The sequence below is a fragment of the Pinus tabuliformis genome, chromosome 9 (genome assembly GCF_031772625.1).
Source record: "Pinus tabuliformis cultivar Carrire ecotype Pingquan chromosome 9, CPIR1, whole genome shotgun sequence".
NCBI lineage: Eukaryota > Viridiplantae > Streptophyta > Pinopsida > Pinales > Pinaceae > Pinus > Pinus tabuliformis.
This window is the reverse complement of record NC_142307.1, coordinates 1,923,270,580-1,923,283,857: the sequence shown is the minus strand read 5'-3', so window position 1 is coordinate 1,923,283,857 and position 13,278 is coordinate 1,923,270,580. Positions and strand designations below refer to the sequence as shown.

Genomic DNA, 13,278 nt, shown 5'->3' with positions numbered 1-13,278 from the left:
AAGTGAATGCACAATACACACCCACTAGGATCCCATGAACAAAAACACTGAAGTAACCTGAATCGGTTCCATTACCAACTTCAAAACGCCCAAAGCTAAGTATAACCATCACCAAAAGCATGCAATGTATAGAAATCACAAGATAGGTGTCCATAGTCCCACCAATATCATGGATCCGAGGGGAAAGTAACCATCATCCATCCAAGCAACAAGTAGAAAATATGCACCAAATGTTACAGCATAAAAATCGATGGAACAACGTGTATGCACAATCACAATGTTCCATGTAGCTAAAACCAAGGAAACTCACTCATCGAGACAATGGAGAAAATATGTTTATTAATTGGAACTGAATGAACAACCAAAAATAAATCAATCATATGAAACCAACAATTCAAATGCTACCCTATCATAAGCAATTTCACTCTTAACTGACATTCAAACAAGTCCAAAATGTTGACATGAGATTCAATACTCATAGTAATGGTGTTAGATACTTATCTCAATATGAACTAGGCAACTAGGCTAGATATTGCAACTCTCCACCCAACCTTAGATTGGGTTGTATGGTGGTATTTCTTGCATCCCAATCACCCCCAAGCGAGATTGAAAAACATCACTGATGGACTTGCTTATGTCTTTCTTGGTTTCACAACAACATGCAATAAAAATTCCCTATACCGTAAATTCATCAAGGTGGAGGAAGTGACAAAATTTGGATCAATACTCTTCTCTAGTATATCCTCCAGAAAAATGTTGATGGTTTTATAAGTTTATATCCTTTTCCATCTTACAAAATATATTGATGAGCATGTTGAAGGTGACAACCTTACATTACAACCAAGTTCCTTTTTCCATCCTCTTGAAAAATACCAATACACCTTGTTCTACTTTAGTGCTCCTCAAATTTGTCAAGAGGGTTTCTTGCTTCTTTCCAGTCAAATTAGTTTGCATAGTCTTTAGTAAAATGTAGAGGACATCCCTTGGATACTAGCATCTAAGGAATTCCCCAGATATCACTGATGTATGCAATGTTTTTAGGAGACATGAGGAGTTCCTTTATCATGATCAAACTTAAGCTTTGTAAGAGACATCTCCTTCATAGATTACTCATGTTGGCTCACAGTTCTCATCCACAACAGTATCTGTATCCTATCCCTTTTCCTATTTTCCTTGATCTTGTTGATCTTCCAAACCACATTCCAGATGAAGATCATAGTCACATTTTTTCTTACAATAATAGGACCACGCACTACTATCTTTGTTGCATCCATCACAAATGAACATAGACCTTTTTGTCAGTACAAGTTGGTGTTCATGTTGGTTGTACTTGATTTCCTTGGGAGATTTCTCAACAAGTTCCTTCATATCCTTCTGCAGCCTTTGAAAATGTGCATCAATGAATGGATAAGCCTTGGCTCCATGAGTGTACACTGCACTTCTGGCATTATTTGTCACAGTTTTCCCATCTAGAACAACCACGATCAAAGATGGGATGCCTCTAACACAGAAATATTGTGAGAGATCCTTATTAGTTTTATCTCCAATGGAAGAGCCAACCCTGGCACGCCTTTGTAGTAGTTTTCAAAAGCATCTGGATCTTGGTCCATAAAAATGAAAACAATCTCAAAATATTCTCCTCTTTCTTTGAGTTTGTTGTAAACCTTTATAAGCTCTGGAGTGAAACTTTGACAAGGAGGACATGGATGGGTAGAGAAATAAAGACCAATTGTCTTTCCCACAAGCTCAAATACCAAGACCTAGGCACCACCATGCTTGATAACAAAGTTGTGTGCATTACAAACCAAGAGTGACTCTAGAGTTCGTGCTTGTAATTTCACATTTTCTTCAACCTCAATCTCATCCAGTCAACATTTTGTAAACATGAAGCTCATATCTCTTAGTCTCGTATATGGACCACCACATAATTTTGTACTATGTTCCCGTCTAAACCTAAAATGATCAACGTTGGGATACATAAAACTTCAAAGTAGTAAGACAATTTCTTCCTAGTGTTGTCTGCAAATGGCAAAGCCATCCATGGCATGCTTGCATAATACTCTTCAAAAACTTTCTCCTCTTTTTCATGTGAGAGAAATGCAAACTCCAACACCTCACCTCTTTTTGAAAGCTCGTTGTAAATATCCACAGGATGTGGAATGAAATTTATACCAAAACCACACTAGTGGCTGAGAAATATAGACCCTTGTTGTTCCCTGTAAACTCAACAGTGTATATTCAAAAGTCTCAGGGATATTGAAAAGTGGCTCAATCTTAAAGATGGATATTCTTATGCTCTATTATCAATTACCTAAGGTATTTTTGGAAAGGGGTCAAGTTACTGGTTATGATATATTGTTAGTAGTGAGCAGTGGTAAGGCATTTTACAAGTGTTATGTGGTTCTTTAGAATGGACCATGAGGATCCTTGGAGATTCCCATTATGTAAGACCAATAATATTCAAAAATCTCCAAGGAGTCAAGGAGATTTCATCACTAATAATAGAAATTCAATTTTCTCTAATACTGATAGGATGCATTCCTAGGAAGAAGCTAGAAACATAGAATATGCCTTCATTTGGAAAAATTACACAATCAAAAGAGGAAAATTGAAAATCTTCAAATTGAGTGTGTTTCTTTTCAACGAATGGTTGAGCCTGGTCAAAAATCCTATTTCACTGATCTCAAATACTAGGCTGTCAATTGGGTCTACTGTGTAGGAGGTCAAGGAAGATGAGACTATTCATCAACAACAACAGCATGTGGAAATGTCGGTTGAAGATCAAATACCTAAGGGAATTTTGGAAAGGGGTTAAGTTAGTGGTTATGATAGATTGTTATCAATCTGCAGTGATGAGGGGTTTTACATGTGTTATCTAGTGCCTTTATAATGGACCACGATCATCCTAGGAAATACCCATTATGTGAGACCACTAATATTCAAAGAGCTCTAAGAAGGAAAGAAGATTTCATCTCTAATAATAGGAATTAAATTTTCTCTAATACTGATAGGATGCATTCCTAGGAATTATCATTTCTGGAAGAAGCTAGAAACACTGAGTATGCCTTCATTTTGAAAACCTTACACACAATCAAAACAAACAAATTGAGTGTGTTTCTCTCCAACAAATGGTGGAGAGTTTGGTCAAAAATCCTACTTACAACCACCATACCTTTGAGTTTATAACTTTATACAAGTAGTAGCTATCCAAAATCCTTTGCAAAGGATTGTTTTGTTTCTTTAACTAGTAAACTCCAAATTTGGACAATTTTCAAGATGTCTTTTTGGATAGTTACTTTATTTTTGTATTATTATGCTGACCAGTGCAACTGCAACAACATTCTAATACAAAATATGGTTGTTCTTGTTAGAACAGAAAACACAACACTCCAAATAAGAGAATATTAAAACAAAAAATAAATGTGTAAAAGAACTAGACCTTGTAGTGCATGTTGAAAATGACAACAAGAAATGCCAAAAATAGAAGTGATAAAAATAGCACTGCTATAAATAGCAGTTCGGGTACCAGTGCTAGACATAGCAACAAACAATGAAAAATGGAAGTGTTAAAAATAGAATTGCTATAAATAGCATTTCAGGATGGATTCCAATTTTAGTTAGTCCCTGAACTAAAATTGAGAAGTAAAATTCGAATTTGATCTTAGCAGTTGTTTATAAAATAATTAATTAATTTATCTTGAGTTAATTAGTTGTAGAAAATCAAACATGAAGTATATGTGAGGACATGCAACAAATTATCCATTGATTGAGGAATTTATCCCTCAATTAAAGAGATAAGGATGAGTTGTAATTAGTTAGCTCAGTTATCTGAGTTAAGTCCAGTTAGATTAGTTCCAATAGTTTGTGGAATTAATTGTGAGTTCAGTTAGTTAATGATTGCATGCATGTAACTGCTACTCTCCAGATAACTGAATATTCTCTCATAAATAACTCATGCATGTCAGTTCAGTCAAAGACCCAGTTGAGATCAGAGGAAGGGACAGTGTACTATCAGTTGGAGTATTTTTCCTATATAGGAAACTCATCCATGCAGAAGGAATTATCTCCTTCAATATTGCGCAATTAGATCAGAGGTTAGTGGGTGTGTGAAGAGGCCAATTCACAAAGGTGGTAGCGCTGGACCCCAAGGAAAACTGTGCAAGGAAATAAGAGGCTTGGAGGGCAGAGGAGAAGGTTTCTGAGAAGCCTTTCACTACCTATGAGCAGCAGATTGATTGCAGAGAGAGCCGGATAGCTTGTGAGTTGATTATTTTGTAACTTGAACATATTTCCACTTGTATGATAATATCGAGATTGGGGTTTTAGGCTGAGGCTTTCCCCCGATTATTCTTTTGCGTTTCATGTGTGATTGAATTCTCTTCATCTGTTATATGTGTTCTATTTGATCTTGCTCATATTCGATTAGGCTTCCACAAATTTTGTTGTAGAAGTAGATCATGTATTTTGCTTTAGTATATTGCATAATCTATTGATCTACAGTGGGAATTTCTACATGGTATCAGAGCAAAGGTGATCAAAACAGAGAACAATATACTAGAGGAGATTTCGAAGTTTTGAGTTTTGGTCCGCGAGTTTTCAAAGCAGATATGAAAATTTTTGTGCAAATTTTTCATAAAAAAATAGTAGATCTAAATTCCTTGTGGAAGAAGACCCAAATTAAAAAAAAAAATCAATTGAATCGGAGTTTGGATGAGGGAGATATCGTTGATTTAAAATCAGCTCTTTTTCCAGAAAATTTCGTGACGGTGGGAAAGATGAAACAGATTGGTGTGTTAGCCAAGAACCTGTATGCACTTGAGGTTCAAGATGCATGCAAAGCCTTGAGGAGCAAGGCAAAGGTTAGATACTTGGCGGTTGAGAGGGAGAGTACATTACCTCGCAACATGCAGTGCTAGAAAAAGTCTCAGACAATTGTGGAGGAGCCACAATTGGTGAAGCAACTTCACGAGGTTGTGGAGTAGCCACAACTAGAGAAGCCGAGAGGAGACCGAGTGGAGGCATCCACTCATGCAGAGACCTCCAGTAGGGGGAAATTTCGAGCCAAGTGGGCAGAGGGATCACATGCATCCATACCTCTAGGTCAGAGGTGGGGCAATGTGGAGTGACAGTCCCAAGAAGGCTGGAATAGGAGCAGGATCATTGAGGTACTCAACCTTTTGATTAGAACTTTATACAGGAGCCCCAACGAGGAGTAGTAGGATTGGCTGAGTGGGTAAAGATGGATGCGGATGGATCGGCAGAGAGACCTACAGTGTAGGAATCTGAAGACATTGCAGAGCTAGTAGGCTGCAACAATGTGAGGGGCATAGGAGTGTTGTGCCAGTGTAGGATGGCACAGAGAGGTGTGCAACAGTGCGAGATGCATGGAGTGTTGCATCAACTCAAAGGTCATAGAGGGAGCGCTTGTGAGCGGCAAAGGGAGCTTTAGCATCAGAGGATGTTTCTAGCCCAACAGGGAGGTCAATTGGGAGATTATTTGTTTCTAGAGTTGTTGGAGCAATAACACTTGGGAGAAGTGTTGCATGCAGAACATTCCAAAGGTTCATAATTGGGTTCAAGTTGAATGCCTTTCTTGTTGAGAGGGAGTGTTGAAAATGGAAACAAGAAATGCTAAAAATAGAAGAGCTAAAAATAGCACTGCTATAAATAACACTACTATAAATAGCAGTTGGGGTACTAGTGTTGGACATAGCAACAAGGAATGAAAAATGGAAGTGCTAAAAATAACATTGCTATAAATAGCATTTCGGGATGGATTCCAATTTTAGTTAGTCCCTAAAATAAAATTGAGAATTAAAATTCGAATTTGATCTTAGCAGCTGTTTGTAAAATAATTAATTAATTCATCTTGAGCTAATTAGTTGTAGAAAATCAAACATGAAGTCTATGTGAGGACATGCAACAGTTTCTCCATTGATTGAGGAATTTATCCCTTAGTTAAAGAGATAAGGATGAATTGTGATTTGAGTTGTAATTAGTTAGCTCAGTTATCTGAGTTAAGTCCAGTTAGATTAGTTCCAACAGTTTGTGGAATTAATTATGAGTTCAGTTAGTTAATGCTTGCATGCATGTAACTGCTGCTCTCCAGATAACTAAATATTCTCTCATAAATAACTCATGCATGTCAGTTCAGTCAAAGGCCCAGTTGAGATCAGAGGAAGGGACAATGTACTATCAATTGGAGGATTTTTCCTATATAGGAAACTCATCCATGTAGAAGGAATCATCTTCTTCAGGATTGCGTTGTTAGATAAGAGGTTAGTGAGTGTGTGAAGAGACCAAGTCACACAGGTGGCAGCACTAGACCCCAAGGAAAACTGCACAAGGAAATAGGAGGCTTGGAGGGTAGAGGAGAAGGTTTCTGAGAAGCCTTTGACTACCTATGAGCAGCAGATTGATTGCAGAGAGAGCAGGATAGCTTGTGAGCTGATTCTTTTTGTAACTTGAACATATTTCCACTTGTATGATATTATAGAGATTTGGGTTTTAGGCTGAGGCTTTCCCCAGGTTATTCTTCTGTTTTTCATGTGTGATTGAATTCTCTTCATCAGTTATATGTGTTCTATTTGATCTTGCTCATATTTGATTAGGCCTCCACAAAGTTTGTTGTAGAAGTAGATCTTGTATTTTGCTTTAGTATATTACATAATATGTTGATCTACAGTGGGAATTTATACAATGCGTTTTCCCTTCTCTAATATCCAACAATCTGACATCTAATTCCAATTGTTGATTGTTTTTATTTAGGTTGTCTCAGGGCTAATGTACAATTGTAGCACCAAGTTTTGATTTAAACATAATAATAGTAGATCATACAAAACTCACCAGGTACTTCAAAAAGAATTGAGTAAAATTTTCTTATGAATCTCTTATGGATAGTGAACTTCCCGAAGAAATATAACATTCTCTTTAACCTCGTGAATTCCAAAATTGAGTGCATCAGCCCCCAATGCAATGCCAATTTTTTCATATGCAACCTTAAAATGTGTTGGGCATGGAGCCTCCCCCCCCCTAGTGGGGGTTCAGAGGCAGTGCCCCTAAAGCTAAAAATAGATGTAAATCTACCTTGTAAAATATTGTAATTTCGTAGTCAATCTGATTTGTGCATTAGGCAGATGATCTGACGGTAGAAGTCATGCTTAATTTAGTGTTTTTTTCCCTAGAAGGCAACCCCTCACTATATATGATGGAATTATATTGCGACTATGCATATGTGTATTCTGAGCGAGAAAGAGAGAGGAGATTATGTGAGAGCAAAGAGGAAATTACAGTGGATCTATTGTAGCTTGTATATCTTCATTTTTCTGGATAATATAAAAGGAAGGTCTAACTATTTCTTCGTGGAGGTAGCCCAAATTGGGTGAACCACGTATATCTGCGTCTCTCTTGTTTTATGTGTTTTCTTTGTTTTTGTTTCTACAATATTTTATGTGTTCCATTGCTCTGTAATACATTTTTTTTAACAAAAAGCCAATTATGCTGAGAGGTTGATATATTTTTATCCTCGATATCCTCTTAGTAAACCTGAATCCAAAACAAAATTTTATTTAGAAATAACTATTATCTTGCTTATTTTAGCAATTCAAGCTATATTCCAGTCCTACAAAGTCAATTATTTGACGATTTATTCTCTAAAAACCACAAGAAATAAGCCAAGGAAGGAAAAACATTCATATTTTTCACATATCAGGTCTGCAAGTAAAAGTGAAAAGGAGAAAACATAGCCTCAAAAAGAGCTCTTTGGTGCCCTTTGCTCCAACACCATGCTTGCATTTTGGAATCTGTATTTTGAAGACTATTCAAAATTCTCATCTTTAAGATTTAATCTATTACTTGCATTTCATATCTTTTAATGTAGGTGGGTCAAATCATACATTACATTGGAGGTCTAATAAGACTTGATGTGAATCAAGCTTCAGTGGAAACAATTCATGTAACTGTATGGGCTCTAGTTCATATTCCCCTGTATATGGGCAAATTAGAGAATCAAAATAAGATAAAAGTACAACATTTTGGAGAAGAGTTGTACTTTACAATCTAAACAATATTTTGTTGCAGATTAACAATGCAAATGTTGTATTTGTGTTGTTGCTTTTAGAGTACTTTGGCTTGCTTGACTTTGTCCTTTTTGTTGCCAACATGGTATTGTTGTTACTACACATTTATCAACCTCAAATGTTGGTGCATTGATGGTTAGTATGCACATCCTTTAAATATTTCTTTCTCCACTTTTTATGCATACAATTACACCTACATGGAGTTGTTGGAAAACCATATTTCTTGGGCTGCAATGAAATATAATCTCATACCTACAATAGGGATCACAATTTTTCATGCCTAATTTAGTACAACAATAATAGAGGTCCATCATGACAAGGATAGCAATAGCATAGGCTCAATAATAACAATGTGCTAGTGACAATTTGTAGAATTTTCACATATAGAATTGACCTAACTACTCTAAGAATTAGCCTAACCATGTTGAAATGTCATACAGTCCAAAATTGAAGCAATCAATGTCCTGTGAACATGAGCCACAGTTGAGGCATACAAAACAATGAACTGATTCTGGGCCATGTTGGCATATTCAATATATTGCATTAGAAACGAGTATATTCACAAGTCTTGGGGATTGATTAACAGAGTGAGAAATCCTGTCAGATACTCCATAAAGAGGGGGAACTTGGTCAGGGTCACTAAGTTCACCTACTTTAAACCAATAGTGCATAAAAGAATTTCGGTCAAAAATGCTAGTGGACTTTGGACCCCAAGTGACCCTAAAGCTCTAGCCTAAGAAAACTAAGGAGCTATATTAAGGTTAATGAAAGAAAAATGTTGGTAAAATAAATGCATTTTGGAGTTCTAGGATTTTGTAACTACTACTTCACTTTAGTATTGTGACAAGTCACATAATCATGTTGTGGATTTTTATGTCTAACGTAGATGGTGTAGAATCCCAATATGCATGTCAGTAAAGGCTCATAATACCTGGTTTCCCTTCTTAAAAGAGATTTTTTCATTGTTTTTGAATATCACCCTCATGATGGTTGGAAACATTGCACCAACATTGTTGATTCTTGTCTATTTCCTGTGTCTTAAATAGAATCTAGTAGAAAGAGGTGGTTTATTCCATTACCATGGAAGCCACTAAAAGTTCATAGTTTTAAGGTATCTTGTGCTACATTCCCAGTTTTGAGTACTGCAACAAATTTTGGAAGATGTTTGATTTTCTGAGTTGATGTATTGTCAGAAAATTTTGCGAAACTTAAATTGTTGTTTCCGAAATAGCCACCATAGCTAAAGGCATACAAAGTAATCAACTCCCAACACAATTTGGGAATGTTCATTATATTTCAATTGATAAGAATACCTTCTAAAGTCTTTGTAGAAATTATTGGCAAAGTGACACACCTATTTAGATAATAGATCGGATGATCAGGCTCAATAATTCAATGGTTTGCAGAAACAATGTTATGAAACCAGCTCAAGAAAAGATAGAAAAGATAGATCAACGCCTTAGAATTCAGCCTCTTTGAGGCGGAAACCTCCTTTACATTACATAAATGAACAATTCTTTGATGATTCAAATGACAAAACCTCCTTTCTATATATAGGAGTCTAAGGAGTCACAATATAATCCAGCCGACCTAACAATAATAATATAAAGCCACAAAAATAACAATAGAGGGATTCTATGGGGCACAGAAATAACAATATGGGGGTAATAGGGGCACAACAATATAAATAAGGGGTATAACTACAATAGTAATGGGGTAATCACTAGTATTATAGGGACCCAACATGCCCCTCTCCTTCAAAAAAGTGTTGTCCTCAACGCTTGAGTAGTTCTGGATACTTCTGCATAAAATTCTCATCCTCCCATGTGGAATCTTCAGCGGATAAGTTCTTCCACTTGATAAGATACTCTGAAATTGATCGATTTCGTAGCTGTCGAGTTCTTGTTTCTGTGACTGCTTCCGGTTCCAATATAATTTTTCCTTCCTCGTCAAGTTCTGGCAATATTGTTTGAATTGGGAGCTTGTCGCCTATAACCTTCTTTAAACATGAAACATGGAAAACTGGGTGCAATCGAGAAGCTGCAGGAAGCTCCAATTTGTATGCCATAGTACCAATCTTTTGCAACACCTTGTACGGACCATAATACTTTGGTGATAATTTATTATCCTTCTTAGCTTGCTTTAGGGACATTTGCTTATATGGTTGTAGCCGTAGGAATACCCAATCACCTACATCAAAACTTCTTTCACTGCGATGTTGATCTGCCTGTTGTTTCATTCTATTTTGTGCCAACACGAGGTTATCCTTTAAGAGTTGGAGGACTTGTTGTTGATGTTCGATGTGATGTTCCACTGCCTGAACCTTAGAATTTTCTCTTAAATATGATGTGATGGATGGTGGTTGATACCCATAAAGTGCCATAAATGGGGTCATTTTTGTTGCTGTATGGAAGGAAGTGTTATACCACCATTCAGCCAGAGGCAACCATTTGACCCATTGTGTCTGTTTATCAGATACAAAGCAACGAAGATATCCTTCCAAACATTTGTTTACTATCTCAGTTTTCCCATCAGATTGAGGATGATAAGATGAGCTATGAGCTAACTGAGTACCAAGACAAGAAAATAATTCTGTCCAAAAATTTCCAGTGAAAATGGGATCTCTGTCACTTACAATAATCTTTGGGTTTCCATGTAGCTTTTGAACTGTTTCCATAAATGCAGTAGAAACTGTACTGGCTTTAAATGGATGTGATAATGCACAAAAGTGTGCATACTTGGTAAGTCTGTCAACTACCACCATGATGACACTCTTTCCCTCAGACTTGGGTAAACCTGTGATAAAATCCATTGAAACCTCCTCCCAACGTTGGCTTGGAATGGATAAAGGTTGTAATAGACCCGGTGTCTTAATTGTTTCAACTTTATTTTGTTGGCAAACCAAACATTCCGCCACAAACTTTTGAATATCTGATTTAAGGCCATCCCAAAAAAATTCCTTCTTAACCCTGTGGTAAGTTTTTAAAAATCCTGAGTGCCCTCCTAAGGGAGAAGTGTGCAATTCCATAAGAATCTTTTGTTTTAGCTGGGAATTCTTACAGAGGTATAAGCGATCTTTGTACCATAACGAATCATTTTGCCAGCTAAATGTATCAGAAGTACTGGAATCTTGTTGTAGCTTTCGAATAAGTGCCCACACTTCTTCGTCATTCTTCCATTCCTCCCTTGCTTCGTTTATCCAATCTGGTTGGATAATAGAAATGGCACACAACAATGCTTCCACATCCTCATCCTTTCTTGAGAGTGCATCTGCCACCACATTTTGCTTCCCTTTTTTGTAGATGATTTCAAAGTCATAACCCAACATCTTTGTGACCCACTTTTGTTGCTCTTCAGAGGATAATCTTTGTTCTAAAAAGTATTTAAGGCTATCATGATCCGTTTTTACCTTGAAGTGTCTTCCCATTAGGTAGGGTCGCCATTTCTTAAGTGCATGGAGTATTGCCAACATTTCCTTCTCATAAATAGCTTTGCTTAAAAACTTTCCCTTGATTGGACGACTTTCAAAAGCAATGGGTCTTTCATCTTGCATTAGAACAGCACCAATTCCATTTCCTGAAGCATCACATTCCACAATAAAGGTTTTTGTGAAGTCCGGTGTAGCTAAGACCGGTGCTTGGCACATTGCCTCTTTAAGATGTTCAAAGGCCTTTGTTGCTTCCGGAGTCCATGAAAATGAATCTTTCTTCAATAATGTTGTTAGAGGTGCTGCTATTCTCCCATAATTCTTAACAAACTTGCGATAATACCCTGTCAACCCAAGAAATCCTCGCAGATGCTTTATGGATGTGGGGATTTTCCATTCCTTAATGGCTTTAATTTTGCTAGGGTCTACCTTAACTCCTTCATGAGATACAATATGACCCAAATATTCCACCTCCTGGACTCCAAAGAAACATTTGGATCTTTTTGCATATAATTGTTTCTCCTCCAATAGTTGTAGCACCCTGTCAACATGTTCAACATGATCCTTCCAAGACTTGCTGTAGATTAGTATATCATCAAAAAATACTAACACAAATTTTCTAAGGAATGGTTTGAAAATTGAATTCATCAAACCTTGAAATGTTGAAGGTGCATTGGTAAGGCCAAAAGGCATGACCAAAAATTCATAATGACCCTCATGAGTTCTAAATGCCGTTTTCGGAATGTCTTCAATCTTCATTCTGATTTGATGATATCCTGAACGAAGATCCAACTTGGTGAAGTAAATTGATCCATGCAATTCATCCAGTAATTCATCAATGACAGGAATGGGGAACTTATCTTTAATAGTGAGCTTGTTGAGCTCCCTATAATCTGGACACATGCGCCATGATCCATCCTTCTTGTGCACCAATACTACTGGAGCTGAGAAAGAACTTTGACTCGGTTGAATTATACCAGCCTCTAGCATTTCTGCAACCATACGTTCAATTTCACTTTTTTGGACATAGGGATATCTGTACGGCCTGATGTTTGGAGGAACACTTCCTGGAATCAGATGAATAGCATGATCATGATCACGCATAGGTGGGAGACCTTTGGGAGTCTCAAATACCTTGGAATGATTGTCCAGGACTTTTTGGAGATCTGGAGAAATAGATGATTCCAATGTGGAAACATCTAGCGAACATAATTGTGCAATTACACCTCTTTGCTCCTTTTTTAGAAGCTTTGTCATGCCATTAGAGCTGATTATCTTTCCTGGTTTCCCTGCAATACCCCTTAATTCAACTTCCTTTCCTTCCGTAGAAAATTTGATGAAAAGTTCTTGAAAATTAAAAGCTATTGTACCCAAGGATTGTAGCCATTGGACTCCTAGTACAACATCAGCACCTCCCATTGGAATGGAAAGCATTGGGCTAGTCAATACATATTCTCCCATGGATAGCTTGATATTATGGCACTTTCCAGAGCAATTTATTGTTCCTCCATTTGCAATCATCACTTGACACTCTGGTGCTGGATATAGGAAGCAATTCAATTCTTTTGCTACCCTACAATGAATAAAATTGTGGGTGCTTCCTGAATCAATCAACACTATTACCTTTTTCTTCTTGATTTGTCCTTCTATCTTGATGGTTTGAGGAGTGGTAATTCCCGCCAATGCATTACAAGATATGGTCGGATTTATTTGTTCTTCATCTAGGCTTTGTTCCTGGAATATATCCTCTTCTTTTGACCTTTCTTGCTCCTT

The 13,278-nt window shown here is 37.0% G+C and overlaps 1 pseudogene; it reads right to left on the bottom strand.

Annotated features, from left to right (window-relative positions):
• Nucleotides 1–1,074: 1,074 nt before the first annotated feature.
• Nucleotides 1,075–13,278, bottom strand: part of LOC149156634 (putative nucleoredoxin 3) — a 103,848-nt pseudogene continuing 91,644 nt past the window's right edge.